Below are 27,512 nucleotides of genomic sequence, written 5' to 3' on the forward strand. Positions count from 1 at the left end.
CCGTCGATGATGATTGTGGCTGGTCTTCCACATCAATTAAACTTTTGCTCATATCTCATCCTCTTCTCAAAACATCGATCTATTCACGTGTAGTATCCCTCTCGCTAACTTCATGAGAATTCATTCCAATCACTGAACTCCTAACGCTGACCCACCCCAGGTCAAAAAATTCAGCTGAGATCAGGAACTGATCTCGCCTGTATGGCTGAGCTGGCTTTTAAAAAGTTTGCCGGTGAGAGAGTCCCAGTGAGAAACATTCATTAAAAAAAATAATTGCATGGATTGCTCTCCAATCCTAAACTCTATTCAAATTCAGTTGGTTTGTGATGCAGAGCGATGCCCTGCAGAGAGGGCTCAATTGCCATACCAGTGAGCTGACCACAAAGGGTCTTCGCCTCAACCGCTCTACTTGACTGAGGCGTGGTGATCTTCAGGTTAAATCATAACCAGTTGTCTCTCTCTAAGGAGTCGCCAAATGGCGTGCTAAGACTTTACCTTTAACCCTGATAACATGGCAACAAGCAGATAACTCAGCTGATGTCACTGACTAATAGAATCCTCAATTATACTGATATTCATGTTGTGATATCATCAGAAGGCATGCTCAACTAACTTTTAATTTGCAAATTCAGTTAACAACCATTCAAGCAATATTACTGAATACTCATATTACTGATCGTCTCAATACAACATTCTGGTTACATCTGTTCATAAGTGAAGTGTAATGTAATTGCACTTACTGTGGTTTTATCAATGTGATCCTGCAATGAGTCAATAAGCAGGTCACCCACAGGTTGCCAATCAGTGTGGACCCCCTCAGCTGTTAGCACATGAGCCTCAAGATCATCCAGCGCTTTCTGCAGTTCTTGAAGTTTCTCCAACGCCTTTTCCACCTGTTTCTGCCAGTTGCTCGCACGGGTTTTCAATTGCTCCCAATTTTCCTTCACTTCTGTTGACTGTTTGCGGACAGCTTTGGCAATTCTCTGGGCTCTCTCTTCCGGGGTAGGTTCTGGAAATATGAAGTGCAAATAATTTATCAACTGTTCATGATTTTGATCGATAGATTTTCTTTCTAAACCCCTTTCCTTTAAAAGGTCTCTCTGGACTTTCTCCTGAAATTGGGATATATAAGACTGAAGCACATCAATGATAAATTCTGTAATTAGCTAGCAGGTCGTGGAGCCATGAACAGAGAATCACAGAGAACCAATACAAAGCCAAATAAAATTCCGCAGATATTTGAAATTTGTCACTACCAAGGAAGCTTTAAAAAAGGAAAAGGATTACTGACTAAATGGGTACAATTCTCAACAAAAGATTTGAAAAATCCTTTCAGTGTATCTTTCGTAGCTATGAGACAAACATCCAACACAAACCAACTTTCATCTTTCAGGACTGGCAAGTTAGAATGATAAACCCAAAGTCTACCCTGCATAGTTCGCTCTAGAACTCACTTAATGAGGTTGTTAAGAGATGTAGAGATAACAAAGTGTGCAGCTGGATGAACACAGCAGGCCAAGCAGCATCTGAGGAGCACAAAAGCTGACATGTTGGGCCGAGACCTTTCATCAGAAAAGGGGGAGGGGGAGAGAGTTCTGAAATAAATAGTGAGAGAGGGGGAGGCGGATCAAAGATGGATAGAGGAGAAGATAGGTGGAGAGGAGACAGACAAGTTAAAGAGGTGGGGATGGAGCCAGCAGAGGTGAATGTAGGTGGGGAGGTAGGGAGGGGAGAGGTCAGTCCGGGGAGGACGAACAGGTCTCCGGGGCGGGAAGAGGTTAGGAGGCAGGAAATGGGGGTGGGGTTTGAGGTGGCAGGATGGGATAGGTGGGCTGGTTTTGGGATGCGGGAAGGGGAGGGGTGATTTTGAAGCTTGTGAAGTCCACATTGATACCATGGAGTGCAGGGTTCCCAAGCGCAATATGAGGTGCTGCTCCTGCAACCTTCAGGTGGCATCGTTGTGGCACTGCAGGAGGCCCAGGATGGACATGTTACCTGAGGATTGGTAGGGAGAGTCGAAACAGTTCACGACTGGGAGGTGCAGTTCTTTAGTGCAAACTGAGCACAGGCGAAGCGGTCCCCAAACCTGTTTGGTTTCCCCGATGTAGAGGGGGCCACAATGGCAACAGTGGATACAGTCTACCACATTAGCAGATGTGCAGGTAAACATCTGTTTGCTGAGGAAATTCTTCCTGGGGCCTGGGATGGGGGGGAGGTATCGGGACCAGTGAATTTTAAACGTTTTGATGACAACATTTATGGATATGCAGGGAAAAGTGCTGGGTGTCGGGAGTGCTAGAGGGGAGTGTGGAGCGGATAAGGGGGTCACCTAAGGGTGGTGGGAAAAACGTCTTTGGTGGTGGGGTCGGATTGCGGATGGCAGAAGGGTCGGAGGACGACGCTTTGAATCCAGATGTTGGTGGGGTGGTACGTGAGGGCGACGAGGACACTGTTTTGGTAGTTATTATGGGGTGCGGGTGAGAGGGATGAGTTGTGGGAAACGCGGGTGACACGGTCGAGGGTGTTTTTGACCACTGAGGAGGGGTAAGTTCCGGTCCTTGAACAACCCTCAACAGTTTCTCTTTCAATTCCTCCCACTTCCTACAGACAAAGAGGGTGGCCAGGGTAGCCAAATGGGCCCAAGCTATGCCTGCCTCTTTGTAGGTTACATGGAACGCTCCCTGTTCCGTACCTACACTGGCCCTCAACCCCACCTCTTCCTCCGTTACATTGATGACTGTATCGGCACCGCCTCGTGTTCCCACAAGGGGCTCGAACAGTTCATCCACTTCACCAACACCTTCCTCCCGAACTTGAAGTTAACCTGGACAATCTCTGATACCTCTCTCTCCTACCTGGACCACTCTATTTCCAACCACTGAGAAACAAATATCCATTTCAACTCCACCAATTCCCACAGCTACCAAGATTACACCTCCTCCCACCATATTCCTGCAACAATTCATCCCCTATTCCCCATTCCTTTGCCTCTGCATCTGCACTCACAGGATGAGGTATTCTATTCCCGTATATCTCAGATGTCCTCATTTTTCAAGGACCACAACTCTGTGGTTGATAACGCCCTCGATCGTGTCTCCAGCATTTCCTGCAACAAATCCCTCTCACCCCACCCCGCAACAACAACCAAAACAAAGTCTCCCTCGTCCTAACGTACCACCCCACCAACCTCCGGATACAACGCAGCATCCTTCGAAACTTTCAGATTCTCTGGGAGGCTACGGAGGTGGTGACGGAGCCTTTGGCCTTGATCTTTGAATCCTCATTGTCTACAGGTTTAGTACCAGAAGGCTGGAGGGTTGCAAATGTTGTGCCCTTGTTCAAAGAGGGCAGTAGAAATGACCCAGGTAATTATAAACCCAGTGAGCCTTCCGTCTGTTGCAGGAAAAGTTTTGGAAAGGATTATAAGAGATAGGATTTATAGTCATCGAGCAAGCACCAATTTGATGGGAGATAGTCGACATGGATTTGTCAAGGGCAGGTCGTGTCTCACAAGCCTCATTGAGTAATTTTGGAAGGTGACCAAGCACGTGGATGAGGGTCGGGCAGTTGACGTGGTGGACATGGACTTCAGTAAAGCCTTCGATAAGGTTCCACATGGTAGGCTATTGGAGAAAACATGGAGACATGGGATTGAGGGAGATTTAGCAGGTTGGATTAGAAACTGGCTTTGGCTAAGGCGGCAACCATTGGTGTTTGATAGAAAATATTCAGCCTGGAGTCTGGTGACTTCTGGTTTGTCTCAAGGATCTGTTTTGGGACCACTGCTGTTTGTCATTTTAATAAATGACTTGGACGGAGGCATTGGTAGATCGGTTAGTAAGTTTGCAGATGACACTCAAGTCGGTGGAGTGGTGGACAATGTGGAAGAATGTTGCAGGTGACAGGTAGACTTGGATGAACTGCAGAATTGGGCAGAAAGGTGGCAGATGGAGTTCAATGCGGATAAATGTGAGGTGATTCACTTTGGGATGAATAATAGGAAGGCAGAATATTGGGTCAATGGAAAGATTCTTGGCAGTGTTGCTGTGCAGAGGGTGTCCATCTATGTCGATCCCTGAAAATTGCCATCCAGGTTGATAGTGCTGTGAAGGCGGCTTCCGGTGTTTTAGGTTTTATTGGCAGTGGGATTGAGATCCAGAGCAACTGTCCAAAAAACTGGTGCGGTCTCATTTGGAATATTGCGTACAGTTCTGGTTGCCCCATTACAGGAAGGATGTGGAAGCATTGGAAAAGGTGCAGAGGAGATGTTGCCTGGTCCGGAGTGAAGGTCTTCTGAAGAAAGGCTGAGGGACTTGGGTCTGTACTCATTGGAGAGAAGGTGGTTCAGAGGGGATTTAATAGAGACATACAAGATGATCAGTGGATGAGACAGGGTGGACAGTGTGGGTCTTTTTCCGAGGATGATGACGTCAGCTTGTATTCGGGGGCACAGCTTAACAGTGAGGGATAATAGATTTGAGATAGATATCAGAGGCAGGTTCTTTACTCAGAGAGTGGTAAGGATGTGGAACCCCCTGCCTGACAATGCAGTTAGCTCAGCCACATTCGGGGCATTTCAACAGTCCTCGGATAAGCATATGGATGATAATGGGATCGTGTAGGGGGATGGGCTTAGATTAGTTCACTGGTCCATCCACATCATCGCAATGAGCAAAAAAGCACACCGTTGTCTCTACTTCACAGGAGGCTAAGGCAATTGCGTGTGCCCACAAGGGCAACTTTCATTGATGTACCACAGAAAGCATCCTATCTGGATGCATATCACAGCACGGTTCCTCTCGCAAAACAATCCCTAATTATTATGGCTCCTGCCTTTCTTCTTCCAGGCAGAATTGGTTCTGCTTTGTCATAACTAATTTGGGAGAAAATCCACGCTCAGTCTAAGTTAATTCTTCCAACAATTCAGATACCATGGAATACTGAGCAATGAGTTGGTGTGTGAGAAAAAGAGAGAGAGAGAGAGAGAGAGAGAGAGAGAGAGGGAGAGGGAGAGAGAGAGAGAGAGAGAGCCAGAGAGGTTGGGGGGTGGGGGAGGAAGAGAGAGCGCGCGAGAGAGAGAGACAGCGCGAGAGAGAGAGAGACAGCGCGAGAGAGAGAGAGACAGCGCGAGAGAGAGACAGCGCGAGAGAGAGAGACAGCGCGAGAGAGAGAGCGAGAGAGAGAGAGCGCGAGACAGAGAGAGAGAGAGCGAGACAGAGAGATGGGCGATGAGGGAGAGAGGGAGAGACAGACAGACAGAATAGGTGACAGAATGTGAGTGTGTGAGCGCCTGCATCAGACACTGAGAGAGATGTTGCTGAGGTGGAGATAGTTGAGAGTGTCGATCACCAACAATCTCTCCTGGTCCACCCAGATCGTCGCAATGGGCAAAAAAGCACACCAAATGTCTCTATTTCCCCAGCAGGCTAAGGTAATTTGGAGTGTCCGCAAGGTCAACTTTCATTCATGTACCAGAGAAAGCATCCTATCTGGATGCATGTCACAGCATGGTTTGGCAACAGCTCTTCCTGAGATCACAAGAAACTGCAGAGTCATGAACACAGCATAGTCCATCATGCAAACCAGCCTTCCATTCGTTGATTCCACCTCTATTTCCCGCTGCCTCGGGAAAGAAACTGACATAATCAAAGGCCCTTCTCACCCGCCAATTACACTCTCTTCTCCCTTTTTCTGAAGGGAAGATGTAAAAAAAGTTTGTATCCATGCGTGAAAAGATTCAAGAACAGCTTCTTCACTGCTGTTATTGGACATCTGAATAGGACACTGAAAAGCTTAAATCTAATTTTGATCTTGCTCTCTGTGCATCTTCTCTGTAGCTGTCACTATGTTCCGTTTCACTAATGCGCCTTGTTTGATATACCTGTCTATACTGCATGCAGAAGAAAACTTTACACTGTACCTGGGCACATGTGACAATGACGACTCAAATCAAGATAATAAAATGTGAGGCTGGATGAACACAGCAGGCCAAGCAGCATCTCAGGAGCACAAAAGCTGACGTTTTGGGCCAAGACCCTTCATCAGAGATGCTGCTTGGCCTGCTGTGTTCATCCAGCCTCACATTTTATTATCTTGGATTCTCCAGCATCTGCAGCTCCCATTATCTCTGACTCAAATCAAATTGACTGTGTGCAAGAGAGAGGTGAGCATATGATTGTGCTCAAGAGTGCAAAGACAGTGCATGAAAGTGTGTGTGTGCGCACGACAGAATGTGTGTGCCAGTGACTGTGCTTGAGAGTGTGTGAAAGGGAGTTAGCACAAGAAGGGAGTGTTACAGCATGCATGAGGGAGTGAGTGTGTCTGTAAGTGTGAGTGAGCTTGACAGCAAGTGAATTTGCAAACCTAAGTGTGTGAGGGAGAGATTTGTGGTAGTATGTGTGTACTTGAGAGTGAGAGCATTGGCAAAAGATCCTGCAACAGTGCATGCAAGTGTGCCACAGAATGTGTGCAAGACCGTGTACGACTGTGTGACGGTATGGAGTATGAATGAGTGAGAATGTGACAGAGTGTGTTCGTGAGAGACTGTGTTCCTGACTTTTTTTTGTGTGTGTGTAGTGTGTTTGTGCATGAGGGACAGAATATGCATGTGCAACATAGTGTGACTGTGAACCTCTGTTGGTGCCTGTGAGTGAAGTGATGGGGGAGAACAGGGAGAGGAGAGATAAAGACAGAGAGAGAGAGAGACAGAGAGAGAGAGACAGAGGGAGAGAGAGAGAGAGAGAGAGAGAGAGAGCGCATGAGAGAGAGAGAGAGAGAGAGAGCGCATGAGAGAGAGATGAGATGAGGAATTAGAAATGATGGGTGGTCAATACCTGGAGGAAAAAAAGAACAGTGTGTGAGTGTTAAGAGAAGCCGCTGGATGTAATATGGAGGCTATTGTTTTTTTTATTGTACTAAATGAAAAGCAAGTGTCACCTCTCAGTGTTGGGGGACAGGGGATGTGCATTCAAGAAGGAGATATAGTCAGCCTTGTCAGAGACAGCAGACAAGTTGCAAATGCATAGAAACTGACATTAAGGCTTTCTTATCAATGTGTAAAGAGGTGAGACAAATATGACGAGTCAATATTGTACCTTTGCGCTCAGTAAAATCATGGAATCATGAATCAGAGAACCCTTACAGTGTGGAAACAGGTCGGTCAGCCCAACATGTCCACACTGCCCCTCACAGCATCCCACCCAGACCCATCCACCTATAACTCACCTAACCTACACATCACTGAACACCTTGGGAAATTTAGCACGGCCAATCCACCGACCTTGCACATCTTTTGACTGTGGGAGCAAACTCGAGCACCCGGAGAAAACCCATGCAGGCACATAGAGAATGTGCAAACTCCACACAGAAAGTCACCAAAGGGTGGAATTGAGACAGTGGTGTTAACCAGAGCCACTGTGCTCTATATTATGCGAATTCAGCTGCAAGCATTTTTTTTTAAAGAAGGGAAACTTACCATCGTCACAGGATTAGAGTGGTTTCAATCTTCTATCAGCTTTGAGAACCTTATCCATATCTGCCTTCACAAGGGCAAGGTGTTGGTAATGGTGTGAGACCGGTTAGTGTGCAGCAGCTCGCCGTGCAAAACATTAACGGCACTTTCATTGCTTTTTTCCTAGGGGCATAACAGAAAGACAAGAACATGAAAAAATCCTGAAATCTTTCTCCAATTTCAATCTCAAAGGGACCATCCGTTCCTCAAAAGTCATAACCAAACTGAACATGGGCCTCCTGCAGTGCCACAAATGATGCCACCCCAAAGTTGCAGGATCAGCAACTCATATTCCGCTTGGGAACCCTGCAGCACAATGGACGTGGCTGACAGCTCTGTCAACCACGAATGCAAGGAATGCTCAGTTGAGGAAGAATGCAGACATTTCGGAATCCCTCCAGCAGAAGATGATATCATTAGAACAAATCGATCTGTCTGGACAGTCCTGTTTGTAGATTTTGGGAAGTAAGACTCTATTGTTTGTCATCAAGGATATGGTTGAGTGATCATATTCAGACTGAAGAGACCAAGAATGTGAGGCTGGAGAACGGGTGCAGAACCATGCCTCTCGGAATTCCTGTGCGTGTCTATGCTTGGCTTGGGCTACTACGGTTACCTTGTCGCAGTGTCCTCTGAGAGGCGTGATTCTCCACCCATAATGCAACCAACAAACAGATACAATTGGACCCCCACACACAAACCCATACAGATCAAAACCGGAAATGACAGTACTCATGGTAACAGACCGGACAGTGTCAATTCCAGACAGAGTAGAATAACATCGTTTCATTGGAGGCTGTACCCATGATGTCACCGATCATGGTGACGAAACGTCTGAATGAGAAGAAGCCAGCTCGGCGAGCAAGTTCACAACCTCAATCAGAGAACTGGCTGTTTTGAACTACCTTGTTCAAGAGTTTCAGTTTTGATTTTGAATGTTAAATCTCGCTCCCACATAGGGATGGAGGATTACTGTTAACAGCTGCATTCTAACTAATTCATATCGAATCATTATTGTTTTGACCAGTCTTCGGGTCAGGCTCCCTCGGTGGCTGAGTCTCCCAAATTGTTAAGTTCCCTCGTGAAAGACTCCCCTTCTTTACACACCCAACTAGATCTACCTCAGTTGGTCTGAATTAAGCTGACTAAAAAGGATCTTTGTCTTGTGGATACCTTCCTATGTTTCAGAAGGAGTCAAGATAACTCAGGGTGACACGGTGACTCAGTCGTTAATACTGCTACCTCACAGCACCAGGGACCTGAGTTCCATTCCAGCCTCCGATGACTGTCTGTGTGGAGTTTGCACATTCTCCCCTTGTCTGTGTGGGTTTCTGCTGGGTGCTCTGGTTTCCTCCCACAGTCCAGAGATGTGCAGGTTAGGTGGATTGGCAATGCTGAATTACCCACAGTGCCCATGGATGTCGAGGTTAGGTACATTAGCCATGGGAAATGCAGGCTGACAGGGATAGAGTAGGGGAATGAGGATGGGTCTAGGTGGGATGCTCTTTGGAGGGTTGCTGTGGGCTTGTTGAGCTGAGTGGCCTGTTTCCACACTGGGGATTCTATAAAACTAGCTTCTCCTGAACTCGTGAGAGAGTGAGTTTTATCAATTGCTAAATGCAAGAAGTCATAAGGCACCACAAATATGCACAAGTTAGAAACAAGAAATTAGCTCAAAAACCATAAAAGTTAAGAGGGATACGGACACTTCAGCCTTTGGATTGTTTGTGAAGAATAGAAAGTGGGATGTTGTGGCCACTAAGTTGGGCGATGCCCGTAATGTTGATATGAATTCAGCAGTTAATTTTGAGATTCTTGTTGAAATTCTTTTGACCTTGTTTCCCTTTTGACATTGCCCAGGTTTGCAGAGCTCAGAGCAAGAGATTTTCTTTTCTTCTTACCTGCAGCATAGAGCGATGAAACGGCTGTCCCAGAGCCGTGATCTCCGCAACTCCTGAGACCACACGAGCACATTCGCCCAGGAATACACACGGACTGATACGAAAGAACTATCGGGATAACAATACTCAGCGTGCTACTGGAAAAGACAGCATGTACAAACAGAAAACAGCTGTAAATAGTGTCAAGAGGTGAAATCAAGTGATAAAGCTAAATTCATGGCTCTTTGCTTGCGTGCTCATTGTATTCAGAACAAAATCAACAAATTAATAGCACATTTCTAGGTTGACGGGCATGATTTTATAGCTATTACAAAGACATGGTTACAAGGAGATCAACACTGGAGCTAAGTGCGCAGGGCTATACGGCATTCCAAAAAGACAGGCAGGAGGGAAAGTGACTGTAAGCAAAGAAATTAGTATGAGAGCAAGAAACGATCTTGGATCGGAAGATCTAGAATCCAATTTTATTTATTTGTTAATGGGAGGAGGACATCCCGAGCTACGCAGTGTTTATTGTCCATCCCTAATTGCCCAGGGGACAGTTCAAAGTCAATCATATTGCTGTGGGTCTGCAGTCACATGTAGGCCAGATCATGTAAGGGTGGCAGTTTCCTTCCCGAAAGCACATCAGTGAACCAGGTGAGTTTTTCTGACATTTGGCAATGAATTCATGGTCATCATTATATTCTTAATTCATGATTTTCTTTTATATTGAATTCAAATTCCACCATCTGCTGTGCTGGGATTTGAACACAGGTCCCCAGAATGTTATCTCAGTCTCTGAATTAACAGTCCAGCAATAATACCTCTCGGCCATTTCCTCCCCCATCGTGGAACAAGAAAGCCTGTAGCTGACTCCCACTTGGGAAAAACAGTGAAGCAGGAGCTTCTTAAATGGGCGATCGCATCTCCTTACATTTTAAGACAGCCATGGATAATCAGGACCTTGTGGGAAGGGACGAAATTGGGGGAGGGAAAATTACATCAGTGTTAGGTAGGAGCTGAGCAGTATTAATTGGGAGGAGCTTTTATTGAACAAGTCAACATTTGATACGTGGGAGTTATTTAAAGACCTACTGATCAGCGTTCAGAACTGGCCTATTCCAGGGAAGGAGGAATGACAAGGATGGCAATCGAAGGACATACGGACATAAGAAATAAAACAGGAGTAGGCCATCTGTCTCTTCCAGCTCGTTCCGCTGATCTTTTTTGCGGACTCAGCTCCACTTACCCTCCCATTCACCATAACCCTCAATTCCTTTCCTGTTCAAAGATCTATCTGTTTTGGCTTTCAAAACATTCAACAAGGGAACCTCAACTGTTTCAGTGGGCAGAGAATTCCACAGATTCACAACCCTTTGGATGAAGAAGCTCATCCTCAACTCAGTTTTAAATCTGTTCACACTTATTTTGAGGCTGTGCCCCCAAGTTGGAATTTCGCCCATCAGTGGAAACAATTTCCGATCCATTTGTTTCATAATTTTAAAAGTTTCTATTAGATCACCCCTCATTCTTCTAAATTCCAGTGACTGCAATCGGAGTCTACTCAATCTCTCCCCATGCAGCAACATTTTTAATTCTGGAATCAACCTCGTGAACCTCCTTCGCACCCCCTCCAGTGCCAGTACATCCTTTCTCAAGTGAGGAGACTAAAACTGTACAAACTACTCCACACCAAGCCTCACCAGCACCCTATACAACTGTATACACCCATTTCCAAAAGTCACTGCATCCCATTTCCCTCAGTCACTGCATCCCATTTCCCTCAGTCAGTGCATCCCATTTCACTCAGTCAGTGCATCCCATTTCACTCAGTCAGTGCATCCCATTTCACTCAGTCAGTGCATCCCATTTGCATCAGACACTGCATTCAATCTCCATCAGTCACTGCACCTCACTTCACTCATTCACTGCATCCCACTTCACACAATCATTGCAGCTCACTTCACTCAGTCACTGCATCCCATTTCCCACAGTCACTGCATCCCATTTCCCACAGTCACTGCATCCCATTTCACGCAGACACTGCATCCCATTTCACGCAGACACTGCATCCCATTTCACGCAGACACTGCATCCCATTTCACGCAGACACTGCATCACATGTCACGCAGTCACTGCATCACATTTCACGCAGTCACTGCATCACACTTCACGCAGTCACGGCATCACACTTCACGCAGTCACGGCATCCTATTTCACGCAGTCACTGCATCCCATTTCACACAGTCACTGCATCCCGTTTCTCATCTGACGCTTCATTCAAGTTCCGTCAGGTACTGCATCCTATTTCACTCAGCCACTGCATCCCATTTCACTCAGCCACTGCATCCCACATCACTCAGCCACTGCATCCCACATCACTCAGCCACTGCATCCCACATCACTCAGCCACTGCCTCCCATTTTCCTCAGTCACTGCAACCCATTTCCCACAGTCACTGCGTCTCCTTTCCCTCAGTCACCGCATCCCATTTCACTCAGTCACCGCATCCCATTTCACTCAGTCAGCGCATCCCATTTCGCTCAGTCACTGAATCCCATTTAACTGAGACAGTGAATCTCATTGAACTGAGACGGTGCATCCCATTACCCTCAGTCACAGCATTCCATTTCCCACAGTCACTTCATCTCCTTTCCCTCAGTCAATGCATCTCATTTCCCTCAGTCAATGCATCTCATTTCACTCAGCCACTGCATTCCATTTCACTCAGCCACTGCATCCCATTTCACTCAGCCACTGCATCCCATTTCACTCAGCCACTGCATCCCATTTCACTCAGCCACTGCATCCCATTTCACTCAGCCACTGCATCCCATTTCACTCAGTCACTGCATCCCATTTCCATCAGTCACTGCATCCCATGACCGTCGGTCCCTGAATCCCATTTCACTCAGTCACTGCATCCCATTTCCCTCAGTCACTGCATCCCATTTCTCTCACCAGTGCATCCCATTTCACTCAGTGACTGCATCACATTTCACTCACCCAGTGCATCCAATTTCCCTACAACAGTGCATCTCATTTCCCTCAGTCACTGTATCTCATTTCCATCAGTCACTGCATCCCATTTCCATCAGTCACTGCATGCCATTTCAAACAGTGACTGCATCTCCTTTCCATCAGTCAACGCATCACATTTCACTCAGTCACTGCATCCCATTTCACTCAGTCGCTGCATCCCATTTAACTGAGACAGTGAATCTCATTGAACTGAGACAGTGCATCCCATTTCCCTCAGTCACAGCATCTCCTTTAACTCAGTCACAAAATCCCCTTTCACTCATTCACAGCTTCCCATTTCACTCATTCACAGCTTCCCATTTCACTCAGTCACTGCAACCAATTTCCCTCAGTCACTGCAACCCATTTCCCTCAGTCACTGCACCCCATGTCACTCAGTCACTGCAGCCCATTTCACTCAGTCACTGCAGCCCATTTCACTCATTCACAGCTTCCCATTTCCCTCAGTCACTGCATCCCATTTCCCTCAGTCACTGCATCCCATTTCCCTCAGTCACTGCATCCCATTTCTCTCAGCCAGTGCATCCCATTTCACTCAGTGACTGCATCACATTTCACTCACCCAGTGCATCCAATTTCCCTACATCAGTGCATCTCATTTCCCTCAGTCACTGCATCTCATTTCATTCAGTCACTGCATCCCATTTCCATCAGTCACGGCATCCCATTTCACTCATTCACAGCTTCCCATTTCACTCAGTCACTGCATGCCATTTCCCACAGTGACGGCATCTCCTTTCCATCAGTCAACGCATCACATTTCCCTCAGTCACTGCATCTCATTTCCCTCAGTCACTGCATCTCATTTCATTCAGTCACTGCATCTCATTTCATTCAGTCACTGCATCCCATTTCCATCAGTCACGGCATCCCATTTCACTCATTCACAGCTTCCCATTTCACTCAGTCACTGCATGCCATTTCCCACAGTGACGGCATCTCCTTTCCATCAGTCAACGCATCACATTTCCCTCAGTCACTGCATCCCATTTCACTCAGTCACTGCATCACATTTCACTCAGTGACTGCATCCCATTTCACTCAGTGACTGCATCCCATTTCACTCAATCACTGCCTCCCATTTCACTCAGTCACTGCATCCCATTTCACTCAGCCACTGCATCCCATTTCAATCAGCCACTGCATCCCATTTCACTCAGTCAACGCATCACATTTCACTCAGTCACTGCATCCCATTTCATTCAGTCACAGAATCCATTTCCCCACAGTCTCCGCATCAGATTTCACAGAGACACGGTGTCCCATTTCACTTCGCCACTGCAACCCGTTACCCTCAGTCACAGCATCCCGTTTCCACAGTCACTGCATCTCCTTTCCCCAGGTCACTGCATTCCATCTCCATGGTCACTCGTACCCGTTTCATTCAATCACTGCCTCTCATTTCCATCACTCACTTCATCCCATTTCCAAAAGTCACTGCATCCTACTTCCCTCAGTAACTGCATCCCATTTCCCTCAGTCACTGCATCCCATTTCACTCATTCACAGCTTCCCATTTCACTCAGTCACAGCATGCCATTTCCAACAGTGTCGGCATCTCCTTTCCATCAGTCAACGCATCACATTTCACTCAGTCACTGCATCCCATTTCATTCAGTCACTGCATCCATTTCCCCACAGTCTCCGCATCACATTTCACAGAGACACGGCGTCCCATTTCAATTCGCCACTGCAACCCGTTACCCTCAGTCACTGCATCTCCTTTCCCCAAGTCACTGTATCCCATCTCCACGGTCACTTGCACCCATTTCATTCAATCACTGCCTCCCATTTCCATCACTCACTGCATCCCATTTCCCTCAGTCACTGCATCCCATTTCCCTCAGTCAGTGCATCCCATTTCCCTCAGTCACTGCATCCCATTTCCCTCAGTCACTGCATCCCATTTCCCTCAGTCACTGCATCCCATTTGCATCAGACACAGCATTCAATCTCCATCAGTCACTGCACCTCACTTCACTCATTCACTGCATCCCACTTCACACAGTCATTGCAGCTCATTTCATTCAGTCACTGCATCCATTTCCCCACAGTCTCCGCATCACATTTCACAGAGACACGGCGTCCCATTTCAATTCGCCACTGCAACCCGTTACCCTCAGTCACTGCATCTCCTTTCCCCAAGTCACTGTATCCCATCTCCACGGTCACTTGCACCCATTTCATTCAATCACTGCCTCCCATTTCCATCACTCACTGCATCCCATTTCCCTCAGTCACTGCATCCCATTTCCCTCAGTCAGTGCATCCCATTTCCCTCAGTCACTGCATCCCATTTCCCTCAGTCACTGCATCCCATTTGCATCAGACACAGCATTCAATCTCCATCAGTCACTGCACCTCACTTCACTCATTCACTGCATCCCACTTCACACAGTCATTGCAGCTCATTTCACTCAGTCACTGCATCCCATTTCACTCAGTCACTGCATCCCATTTCACGCAGTCACGGCATCACATTTCACGCAGTCACGGCATCACATTTCACGCAGTCACGGCATCACATTTCACGCAGTCACGGCATCCTATTTCACGCAGTCACGGCATCCTATTTCACGCAGTCACTGCATCCCATTTCACACAGTCACTGCATCCCGTTTCTCATCTGACGCTTCATTCAAGTTCCGTCAGGTACTGCATCCCATTTCACTCAGCCACTGCATCACATTTCACTCAGCCACTGCATCCCACATCACTCAGTCACTGCATCCCATTTCACTCAATCACTGCCTCCCATTTTCCTCAGTCACTGCAACCCATTTCCCACAGTCACTGCGTCTCCTTTCCCTCAGTCACCGCATCCCATTTCACTCAGTCAGCGCATCCCATTTCCCTCAGTCACTGAATCCCATTTAACTGAGACAGTGAATCTCATTGAACTGAGACGGTGCATCCCATTACCCTCAGTCACAGCATTCCATTTCCCACAGTCACTTCATCTCCTTTCCCTCAGTCACTGCATGTCATTTCCCTCAGTCAATGCATCTCGTTTCCCTCAGTCAATGCATCTCATTTCCCTCAGTCAATGCATCTCATTTCCCTCAGTCAATGCATCTCATTTCCCTCAGTCACTGCATTCCATTTCACTTAGCCACTGCATCCCATTTCCCTCAGCCACTGCATCCCATTTCACTCAGTCACTGCATCCCATTTCCCTCAGTCACTGCATCCCATTTCCCTCAGTCACTGCATCCCATTTCACTCAGCCACTGCATCCCATTTCCCTCAGTCACTGCATCCCATTTCCCTCAGTCACTGCATCCCATTTCCCTCAGCCACTGCATCCCATTTCCCTCAGCCACTGCATCCCATTTCCCTCAGCCACTGCATCCCATTTCCCTCAGCCACTGCATCCCATTTCAATCAGCCACTGCTTCCCATTTCACTCAGCCGCTGCATCCCATTTCACTCAGTCACAGCATTCCATTTGACTCAGTCACTACATGCTATTTAACGGAGACAGTGAATCCTATTCAACTGAGACAGTGCATCCTATTTCACTCAGACACTGCGTCCCATTACCCTCAGTCACTGCATCCCATTTCACTCAGGCACTCCCTCCCAAATTCAGTCAGTCACTACCTCCCATTTCACTCAGTCACTGCATCACATTTCACTCAATCACTGCATCCCATTTCCCTCAGTCATTGCATCCCATTTCACTCAGTCACAGCAGCCCCTTTCACTCAGTCACTGCATCCCATTTCCCTCAGTCACTGCCTCCCTTTTCCCAGTGTCACTGCAATCCTTTCCTGCAGTCACTGCAACCCATTTCCCACAGTCACTGCATCGCATTTCACTCAGTCACTGCATCCCATTTAACTGAGACAGTGAATCTCATTGAAGTGAGACAGTGCATCCCATTTCCCTCAGTCACAGCATCTCCTTTAACTCAGTCACAAAATCCCCTTTCACTCATTCACAGCTTCCCATTTCACTCATTCACAGCTTCCCATTTCACTCAGTCACTGCAACCCATTTCACTCAGTCACTGCAACCCATTTCCCACAGTCACTGTATCCCATTTCACAGAGTCACTGCACCCCATGTCACTCAGTCACTGCAGCCCATTTCACTCATTCACAGCTTCCCATTTCACTCATTCACAGCTTCCCATTTCACTCATTCACAACTTCCCATTTCACTGATTCACAGCTTCCCATTTCACTCAGTCACTGCATCCCATTTCCCTCAGTCACTGCATCCCATTTCCCTCAGTCACTGCATCCCATTTCCTTCAGTGACTGCATCCCATTTCCCTCAGTCACTGCATCACATTTCACTCACCCAGTGCATCCAATTTCCCGACATCAGTGCATCTCATTTCCCTCAGTCACTGCATCTCATTTCATTCAGTCACTGCATCCCATTTCCATCAGTCACGGCATCCCATTTCACTCATTCACAGCTTCCCATTTCACTCAGTCACTGCATGCCACTTCCCAAAGTGACGGCATCTCCTTTCCATCAGTCAACGCATCACATTTCACTCAGTCACTGCATCCATTTCCCCACAGTCTCCGCATCACATTTCACAGAGACACGGCTTCCCATTTCACTTAGCCGCCTCAACCCGTTACCCTCAGTCACAGCATCCCGTTTCCACAGTCACTGCATCTCCTTTCCCCAAGTCACTGCATCCCATCTCCACGGTCACTTGCACCCATTTCATTCAATCACTGCCTCCCATTTCCAGCACTCACTGCATCCCGTTTCCAAAAGTCACTGCATCCCATTTCCCTCAGTAACTGCATCCCATTTCCCTCAGTCACTGCATCCCATTTCCCTCAGTCACTGCATCCCATTTCCCTCAGTCACTGCATCCCATTTCCCTCAGTCAGTGCATCCCATTTGCATAAGACACTGCATTCAATCTCCATCAGTCACAGCATCACATTTCACACAGTCACTGCATCCCATTTCCCACAGTCACTGCATCCCATTTCCCACAGTCACTGCATCCCATTTCACACAGTCACAGCATCACATTTCACACAGTCACAGCATCACATTTCACACAGTCACAGCATCACATTTCACACAGTCACAGCATCACATTTCACACAGTCACAGCATCACATTTCACGCAGTCACTGCATCCCATTTCACGCAGTCACTGCATCCCATTTCACGCAGTCACTGCATTCAATTTCCATCAGTCACTGCATTCAATTTCCATCAGTCACTGCAATGCATTCCACTCTGTTACTGCATCCCATTTCACTCAGTCACGGTGTCCCATTTCCCTAAGTCACTGCATCCCATTTCGCGCAGACACTGCATCCCATTTCACGCAGTCACTGCATCACATTTCACGCAGTCACTGCATCACATTTCACGCAGTCACTGCATCACATTTCACGCAGTCACTGCATCACATTTCCCGCAGTCACTGCATCACATTTCACGCAGTCACTGCATCACATTTCCATCAGTCACTGCATCTCCTTTCCATCAGTCACTGCATCTCACTTCACTCAGTCACTGCATCCCATTTCCCTCAGTCACTGCGTCCCATTTCACTCAGTCACTGCATCCCATTTCCCTCAGTCACTGCATCCCATTTCTCTCAGTCACTACATTCCATTCCCAAACAGTCATTGCATCCAATTTCACTCTCTCACTGCATTCAATTTCCATCTGTCACTGCATCCCATTTCCCTCAGTCACGGCATCCCATTTCACTCAGTCACTGCATCCCATATCACTCAGTCACTGCATCTCACTTCACTCAGTCACTGCATCCCATTTCCCACAGTCACTGCATCACATTTCACACAGTCACTTCATCTCGTTTCCCACAGTCACTGCATCCCATTTCCCACAGTCACTGCATCCCATTTCACGCAGACACTGCATCCCATTTCACGCAGACACTGCATCACATTTCACGCAGACACTGCATCACATTTCACGCAGTCACTGCATCACACTTCACGCAGTCACGGCATCACATTTCACGCAGTCACGGCATCACATTTCACTCTGTCACTGCATCCCATTTCACGCAGACACTGCATCACATTTCACGCAGTCACTGCATCGCATTTCACGCAGTCACAGCATCACATTTCACGCAGTCACTGCATCACACTTCACGCAGTCACGGCATCACATTTCACGCAGTCACGGCATCTCACTTCACTCAGTCACTGCATCCCATTTCCCACAGTCACTGCATCACATTTCACACAGTCACTTCATCTCGTTTCCCACAGTCACTGCATCCCATTTCCCACAGTCACTGCATCCCATTTCACGCAGACACTGCATCCCATTTCACGCAGACACTGCATCACATTTCACGCAGACACTGCATCACATTTCACGCAGTCACTGCATCACACTTCACGCAGTCACGGCATCACATTTCACGCAGTCACGGCATCACATTTCACGCAGTCACTGCATCCTATTTCACGCAGTCACTGCATCCCATTTCACACAGTCACTGCATCCCGTTTCTCATCTGACGCTTCATTCAAGTTCCGTCAGGTACTGCATCCCATTTCACTCAGCCACTGCATCCCACATCACTCAGTCACTGCATCCCATTTCACTCAGTCACTGCATCCCATTTTCCTCAGTCACTGCATCCCATTTTCCTCAGTCACTGCAACCCATTTCCCACCGTCACTGCGTCTCCTTTCCCTCAGTCACCGCATCCCATTTCACTCAGTCAGCGCATCCAATTTCACTCAGTCAGCGCATCCCATTTAACTGAGACAGTGAATCTCATTGAACTGAGACGGTGCATCCCATTACCCTCAGTCACAGCCTTCCATTTCCCACATTCACTTCATCTCCTTTCCCTCAGTCACTGCATGTCATTTCCCTCAGTCACTGCATCTCATTTCCCTCAGTCAATGCATCTCATTTCACTCAGTCAATGCATCTCATTTCCCTCAGCCACTGCATCCCATTTCCCTCAGTCACTGCATCCCATTTCACTCAGCCACTGCATCCCATTTCACTCAGTCACTGCATCACATTTCCATCAGTCACTGCATCTCCTTTCCATCAGTCACTGCATCTCACTTCACTCAGTCACTGCATCCCATTTCCCTCAGTCACTGCGTCCCATTTCACTCAGTCACTGCATCCCATTTCCCTCAGTCACTGCATCCCATTTCTCTCAGTCACTACATTCCATTCCCAAACAGTCATTGCATCCAATTTCACTCTCTCACTGCATTCAATTTCCATCTGTCACTGCATCCCATTTCCCTCAGTCACGGCATCCCATTTCACTCAGTCACTGCATCCCATATCACTCAGTCACTGCATCTCACTTCACTCAGTCACTGCATCCCATTTCCCACAGTCACTGCATCACATTTCACACAGTCACTTCATCTCGTTTCCCACAGTCACTGCATCCCATTTCCCACAGTCACTGCATCCCATTTCACGCAGACACTGCATCCCATTTCACGCAGACACTGCATCACATTTCACGCAGACACTGCATCACATTTCACGCAGTCACTGCATCACACTTCACGCAGTCACGGCATCACATTTCACGCAGTCACGGCATCACATTTCACTCTGTCACTGCATCCCATTTCACGCAGACACTGCATCACATTTCACGCAGTCACTGCATCGCATTTCACGCAGTCACAGCATCACATTTCACGCAGTCACTGCATCACACTTCACGCAGTCACGGCATCACATTTCACGCAGTCACGGCATCTCACTTCACTCAGTCACTGCATCCCATTTCCCACAGTCACTGCATCACATTTCACACAGTCACTTCATCTCGTTTCCCACAGTCACTGCATCCCATTTCCCACAGTCACTGCATCCCATTTCACGCAGACACTGCATCCCATTTCACGCAGACACTGCATCACATTTCACGCAGACACTGCATCACATTTCACGCAGTCACTGCATCACACTTCACGCAGTCACGGCATCACATTTCACGCAGTCACGGCATCACATTTCACGCAGTCACTGCATCCTATTTCACGCAGTCACTGCATCCCATTTCACACAGTCACTGCATCCCGTTTCTCATCTGACGCTTCATTCAAGTTCCGTCAGGTACTGCATCCCATTTCACTCAGCCACTGCATCCCACATCACTCAGTCACTGCATCCCATTTCACTCAGTCACTGCATCCCATTTTCCTCAGTCACTGCATCCCATTTTCCTCAGTCACTGCAACCCATTTCCCACCGTCACTGCGTCTCCTTTCCCTCAGTCACCGCATCCCATTTCACTCAGTCAGCGCATCCAATTTCACTCAGTCAGCGCATCCCATTTAACTGAGACAGTGAATCTCATTGAACTGAGACGGTGCATCCCATTACCCTCAGTCACAGCCTTCCATTTCCCACAGTCACTTCATCTCCTTTCCCTCAGTCACTGCATGTCATTTCCCTCAGTCACTGCATCTCATTTCCCTCAGTCAATGCATCTCATTTCACTCAGTCAATGCATCTCATTTCCCTCAGCCACTGCATCCCATTTCCCTCAGTCACTGCATCCCATTTCACTCAGCCACTGCATCCCATTTCACTCAGTCACTGCATCCCATTTCCATCAGTCACTGCATCCCATGACCGTCGGTCCCTGAATCCCATTTCACTCAGTCACTGCATCCCATTTCACTCAGTCACTGCATCACATTTCACTCAGTCACTGCATCCCATTTCACTCAATCACTGCCTCCCATTTTCCTCAGTCACTGCAACCCATTTCCCACAGTCACTGCGTCTCCGTTCCCTCAGTCACAGCATCCCATTTCACTCAGTCAGCGCATCCCATTTCCCTCAGTCACTGCTTCCCATTTCACTCAGCCACTGCTTCCCATTTCACTCAGCCACTGCTTCCCATTTCACACAGCCACTGCTTCCCATTTCACTCAGTCACAGCATTCCATTTGACTCAGTCACTACATGCTATTTAACGGAGACAGTGAATCCTATTCAACTGAGACAGTGCATCCCATTTCCCTCAGTCACAGCATCTCCTTTAACTCAGTCACAAAATCCCCTTTCACTCATTCACAGCTTCCCATTTCACTCATTCACAGCTTCCCATTTCACTCAGTCACTGCAACCCATTTCCCTCAGTCACTGCATCCCATTTCACAGAGTCACTGCACCCCATGTCACTCAGTCACTGCATCCCATTTCCCTCAGTCACTGCATCCCATTTCCTTCAGTGACTGCATCCCATTTCCCTCAGTCACTGCATCCCATTTCCCTCAGTCACTGCATCCCATTTCTCTCACCAGTGCATCCCATTTCACTCAGTGACTGCATCACATTTCACTCACCCAGTGCATCCAATTTCCCTACAACAGTGCATCTCATTTCCCTCAGTCACTGTATCTCATTTCCATCAGTCACTGCATCCCATTTCCATCAGTCACTGCATGCCATTTCAAACAGTGACTGCATCTCCTTTCCATCAGTCAACGCATCACATTTCACTCAGTCACTGCATCCCATTTCACTCAGTCGCTGCATCCCATTTAACTGAGACAGTGAATCTCATTGAACTGAGACAGTGCATCCCATTTCCCTCAGTCACAGCATCTCCTTTAACTCAGTCACAAAATCCCCTTTCACTCATTCACAGCTTCCCATTTCACTCATTCACAGCTTCCCATTTCACTCAGTCACTGCATGCCATTTCCCACAGTGACGGCATCTCCTTTCCATCAGTCAACGCATCACATTTCCCTCAGTCACTGCATCCCATTTCACTCAGTCACTGCATCACATTTCACTCAGTCACTGCATCCCATTTCACTCAGTGACTGCATCCCATTTCACTCAATCACTGCCTCCCATTTCACTCAGTCACTGCATCCCATTTCACTCAGCCACTGCATCCCATTTCAATCAGCCACTGCATCCCATTTCACTCAGTCAACGCATCACATTTCACTCAGTCAACGCATCACATTTCATTCAGTCACAGAATCCATTTCCCCACAGTCTCCGCATCAGATTTCACAGAGACACGGCGTCCCATTTCACTTCGCCACTGCAACCCGTTACCCTCAGTCACAGCATCCCGTTTCCACAGTCACTGCATCTCCTTTCCCCAGGTCACTGCATTCCATCTCCATGGTCACTCGTACCCGTTTCATTCAATCACTGCCTCTCATTTCCATCACTCACTTCATCCCATTTCCAAAAGTCACTGCATCCTACTTCCCTCAGTAACTGCATCCCATTTCCCTCAGTCACTGCATCCCATTTCACTCATTCACAGCTTCCCATTTCACTCAGTCACAGCATGCCATTTCCAACAGTGTCGGCATCTCCTTTCCATCAGTCAACGCATCACATTTCTCTCAGTCACTGCATCCCATTTCATTCAGTCACTGCATCCATTTCCCCACAGTCTCCGCATCACATTTCACAGAGACACGGCGTCCCATTTCAATTCGCCACTGCAACCCGTTACCCTCAGTCACTGCATCTCCTTTCCCCAAGTCACTGTATCCCATCTCCACGGTCACTTGCACCCATTTCATTCAATCACTGCCTCCCATTTCCATCACTCACTGCATCCCATTTCCCTCAGTCACTGCATCCCATTTCCCTCAGTCAGTGCATCCCATTTCCCTCAGTCACTGCATCCCATTTCCCTCAGTCACTGCATCCCATTTGCATCAGACACAGCATTCAATCTCCATCAGTCACTGCACCTCACTTCACTCATTCACTGCATCCCACTTCACACAGTCATTGCAGCTCATTTCACTCAGTCACTGCATCCCATTTCACTCAGTCACTGCATCCCATTTCACGCAGTCACGGCATCACATTTCACGCAGTCACGGCATCACATTTCACGCAGTCACGGCATCACATTTCACGCAGTCACGGCATCCCATTTCACACAGTCACTGCATCCCGTTTCTCATCTGACGCTTCATTCAAGTTCCGTCAGGTACTGCATCCCATTTCACTCAGCCACTGCATCACATTTCACTCAGCCACTGCATCCCACATCAGTCAGTCACTGCATCCCATTTCACTCAATCACTGCCTCCCATTTTCCTCAGTCACTGCAACCCATTTCCCACAGTCACTGCGTCTCCTTTCCCTCAGTCACCGCATCCCATTTCCCTCAGTCACTGAATCCCATTTAACTGAGACAGTGAATCTCATTGAACTGAGACGGTGCATCCCATTACCCTCAGTCACAGCATTCCATTTCCCACAGTCACTTCATCTCCTTTCCCTCAGTCACTGCATGTCATTTCCCTCAGTCAATGCATCTCGTTTCCCTCAGTCAATGCATCTCATTTCCCTCAGTCAATGCATCTCATTTCCCTCAGTCAATGCATCTCATTTCCCTCAGTCAATGCATCTCATTTCCCTCAGTCACTGCATTCCATTTCACTTAGCCACTGCATCCCATTTCCCTCAGCCACTGCATCCCATTTCACTCAGTCACTGCATCCCATTTCCCTCAGTCACTGCATCCCATTTCACTCAGCCACTGCATCCCATTTCCCTCAGTCACTGCATCCCATTTCCCTCAGTCACTGCATCCCATTTCCCTCAGTCACTGCATCCCATTTCCCTCAGTCACTGCATCCCATTTCCCTCAGCCACTGCATCCCATTTCCCTCAGCCACTGCATCCCATTTCCCTCAGCCACTGCATCCCATTTCAATCAGCCACTGCTTCCCATTTCACTCAGCCGCTGCATCCCATTTCACTCAGTCACAGCATTCCATTTGACTCAGTCACTACATGCTATTTAACGGAGACAGTGAATCCTATTCAACTGAGACAGTGCATCCTATTTCACTCAGACACTGCGTCCCATTACCCTCAGTCACTGCATCCCATTTCACTCAGGCACTCCCTCCCAAATTCAGTCAGTCACTACCTCCCATTTCACTCAGTCACTGCATCACATTTCCCTCAGTCATTGCATCCCATTTCACTCAGTCACAGCAGCCCCTTTCACTCAGTCACTGCATCCCATTTCCCTCAGTCACTGCCTCCCTTTTCCCAGTGTCACTGCAATCCTTTCCTGCAGTCACTGCAACCCATTTCCCACAGTCACTGCATCGCATTTCACTCAGTCACTGCATCCCATTTAACTGAGACAGTGAATCTCATTGAAGTGAGACAGTGCATCCCATTTCCCTCAGTCACAGCATCTCCTTTAACTCAGTCACAAAATCCCCTTTCACTCATTCACAGCTTCCCATTTCACTCATTCACAGCTTCCCATTTCATTCAGTCACTGCAACCCATTTCCCACAGTCACTGTATCCCATTTCACAGAGTCACTGCACCCCATGTCACTCAGTCACTGCAGCCCATTTCACTCATTCACAGCTTCCCATTTCACTCATTCACAGCTTCCCATTTCACTCATTCACAACTTCCCATTTCACTGATTCACAGCTTCCCATTTCACTCAGTCACTGCATCCCATTTCCCTCAGTCACTGCATCCCATTTCTCTCAGTCACTGCATCCCATTTCCTTCAGTGACTGCATCCCATTTCCCTCAGTCACTGCATCACATTTCACTCACCCAGTGCATCCAATTTCCCGACATCAGTGCATCTCATTTCCCTCAGTCACTGCATCTCATTTCATTCAGTCACTGCATCCCATTTCCATCAGTCACGGCATCCCATTTCACTCATTCACAGCTTCCCATTTCACTCAGTCACTGCATGCCACTTCCCAAAGTGACGGCATCTCCTTTCCATCAGTCAACGCATCACATTTCACTCAGTCACTGCATCCATTTCCCCACAGTCTCCGCATCACATTTCACAGAGACACGGCTTCCCATTTCACTTAGCCGCCTCAACCCGTTACCCTCAGTCACAGCATCCCGTTTCCACAGTCACTGCATCTCCTTTCCCCAAGTCACTGCATCCCATCTCCACGGTCACTTGCACCCATTTCATTCAATCACTGCCTCCCATTTCCAGCACTCACTGCATCCCGTTTCCAAAAGTCACTGCATCCTATTTCCCTCAGTAACTGCATCCCATTTCCCTCAGTCACTGCATCCCATTTCCCTCAGTCACTGCATCCCATTTCCCTCAGTCACTGCATCCCATTTCCCTCAGTCACTGCATCCCATTTCCCTCAGTCACTGCATCCCATTTCCCTCAGTCAGTGCATCCCATTTGCATAAGACACTGCATTCAATCTCCATCAGTCACAGCATCACATTTCACACAGTCACTGCATCCCATTTCACACAGTCACAGCATCACATTTCACACAGTCACAGCATCACATTTCACACAGTCACAGCATCACATTTCACACAGTCACAGCATCACATTTCACACAGTCACAGCATCACATTTCCCGCAGTCACTGCATCCCATTTCACGCAGTCACTGCATCCCATTTCACGCAGTCACTGCATCCCATTTCACGCAGTCACTGCATCCCATTTCACGCAGTCACTGCATTCAATTTCCATCAGTCACTGCATTCAATTTCCATCAGTCACTGCAATGCATTCCACTCTGTTACTGCATCCCATTTCACTCAGTCACGGTGTCCCATTTCCCTAAGTCACTGCATCCCATTTCACGCAGACACTGCATCCCATTTCACGCAGTCACTGCATCACATTTCACGCAGTCACTGCATCACATTTCACGCAGTCACTGCATCACATTTCACGCAGTCACTGCATCACATTTCACGCAGTCACTGCATCACATTTCCCGCAGTCACTGCATCACATTTCACGCAGTCACTGCATCTCCTTTCCATCAGTCACTGCATCTCCTTTCCATCAGTCACTGCATCTCACTTCACTCAGTCACTGCATCCCATTTCCCTCAGTCACTGCGTCCCATTTCACTCAGTCACTGCATCCCATTTCCCTCAGTCACTGCATCCCATTTCTCTCAGTCACTACATTCCATTCCCAAACAGTCATTGCATCCAATTTCACTCTCTCACTGCATTCAATTTCCATCTGTCACTGCATCCCATTTCCCTCAGTCACGGCATCCCATTTCACTCAGTCACTGCATCCCATATCACTCAGTCACTGCATCTCACTTCACTCAGTCACTGCATCCCATTTCCCACAGTCACTGCATCACATTTCACACAGTCACTTCATCTCGTTTCCCACAGTCACTGCATCCCATTTCCCACAGTCACTGCATCCCATTTCACGCAGACACTGCATCCCATTTCACGCAGACACTGCATCCCATTTCACGCAGACACTGCATCCCATTTCACGCAGACACTGCATCCCATTTCACGCAGACACTGCATCACATTTCACGCAGTCACTGCATCGCATTTCACGCAGTCACAGCATCACATTTCACGCAGTCACTGCATCACACTTCACGCAGTCACGGCATCACATTTCACGCAGTCACGGCATCTCACTTCACTCAGTCACTGCATCCCATTTCCCACAGTCACTGCATCACATTTCACACAGTCACTTCATCTCGTTTCCCACAGTCACTGCATCCCATTTCCCACAGTCACTGCATCCCATTTCACGCAGACACTGCATCCCATTTCACGCAGACACTGCATCCCATTTCACGCAGACACTGCATCACATTTCACGCAGACACTGCATCACATTTCACGCAGACACTGCATCACATTTCACGCAGACACTGCATCACATTTCACGCAGTCACTGCATCACACTTCACGCAGTCACGGCATCACATTTCACGCAGTCACGGCATCACATTTCACGCAGTCACTGCATCCTATTTCACGCAGTCACTGCATCCCATTTCACACAGTCACTGCATCCCGTTTCTCATCTGACGCTTCATTCAAGTTCCGTCAGGTACTGCATCCCATTTCACTCAGCCACTGCATCCCACATCACTCAGTCACTGCATCCCATTTCACTCAGTCACTGCATCCCATTTTCCTCAGTCACTGCAACCCATTTCCCACCGTCACTGCGTCTCCTTTCCCTCAGTCACCGCATCCCATTTCACTCAGTCAGCGCATCCAATTTCACTCAGTCAGCGCATCCCATTTAACTGAGACAGTGAATCTCATTGAACTGAGACGGTG

At 47.8% G+C, this 27,512-nt stretch overlaps 1 protein-coding gene across 5 annotated transcripts in view; it reads right to left on the bottom strand.

The window, feature by feature from the left end:
- LOC132208857 (proteoglycan 4-like) overlaps window positions 1-27,512 on the bottom strand; it is a 157,264-nt gene that overhangs the window by 9,661 nt on the left and 120,091 nt on the right. For 3 of the 5 annotated variants that reach the window (XM_059644169.1, XM_059644168.1, XM_059644167.1), the window contains 3 exons: window positions 9,412-9,548; window positions 7,475-7,633; window positions 741-1,009 (listed from right to left, as the gene is read on the bottom strand). The gene's annotated coding sequence lies outside the window, so the exon portion shown is untranslated. The remainder of the gene's footprint in view (window positions 1-740; window positions 1,010-7,474; window positions 7,634-9,411; window positions 9,549-27,512) is intronic. The other 2 variants (XM_059644170.1, XM_059644166.1) reach the window with 1 other exon arrangement.

The sequence above is a fragment of the Stegostoma tigrinum genome, unplaced genomic scaffold (assembly GCF_030684315.1).
Source record: "Stegostoma tigrinum isolate sSteTig4 unplaced genomic scaffold, sSteTig4.hap1 scaffold_55, whole genome shotgun sequence".
In the NCBI taxonomy this organism is placed as follows: domain Eukaryota; kingdom Metazoa; phylum Chordata; class Chondrichthyes; order Orectolobiformes; family Stegostomatidae; genus Stegostoma; species Stegostoma tigrinum.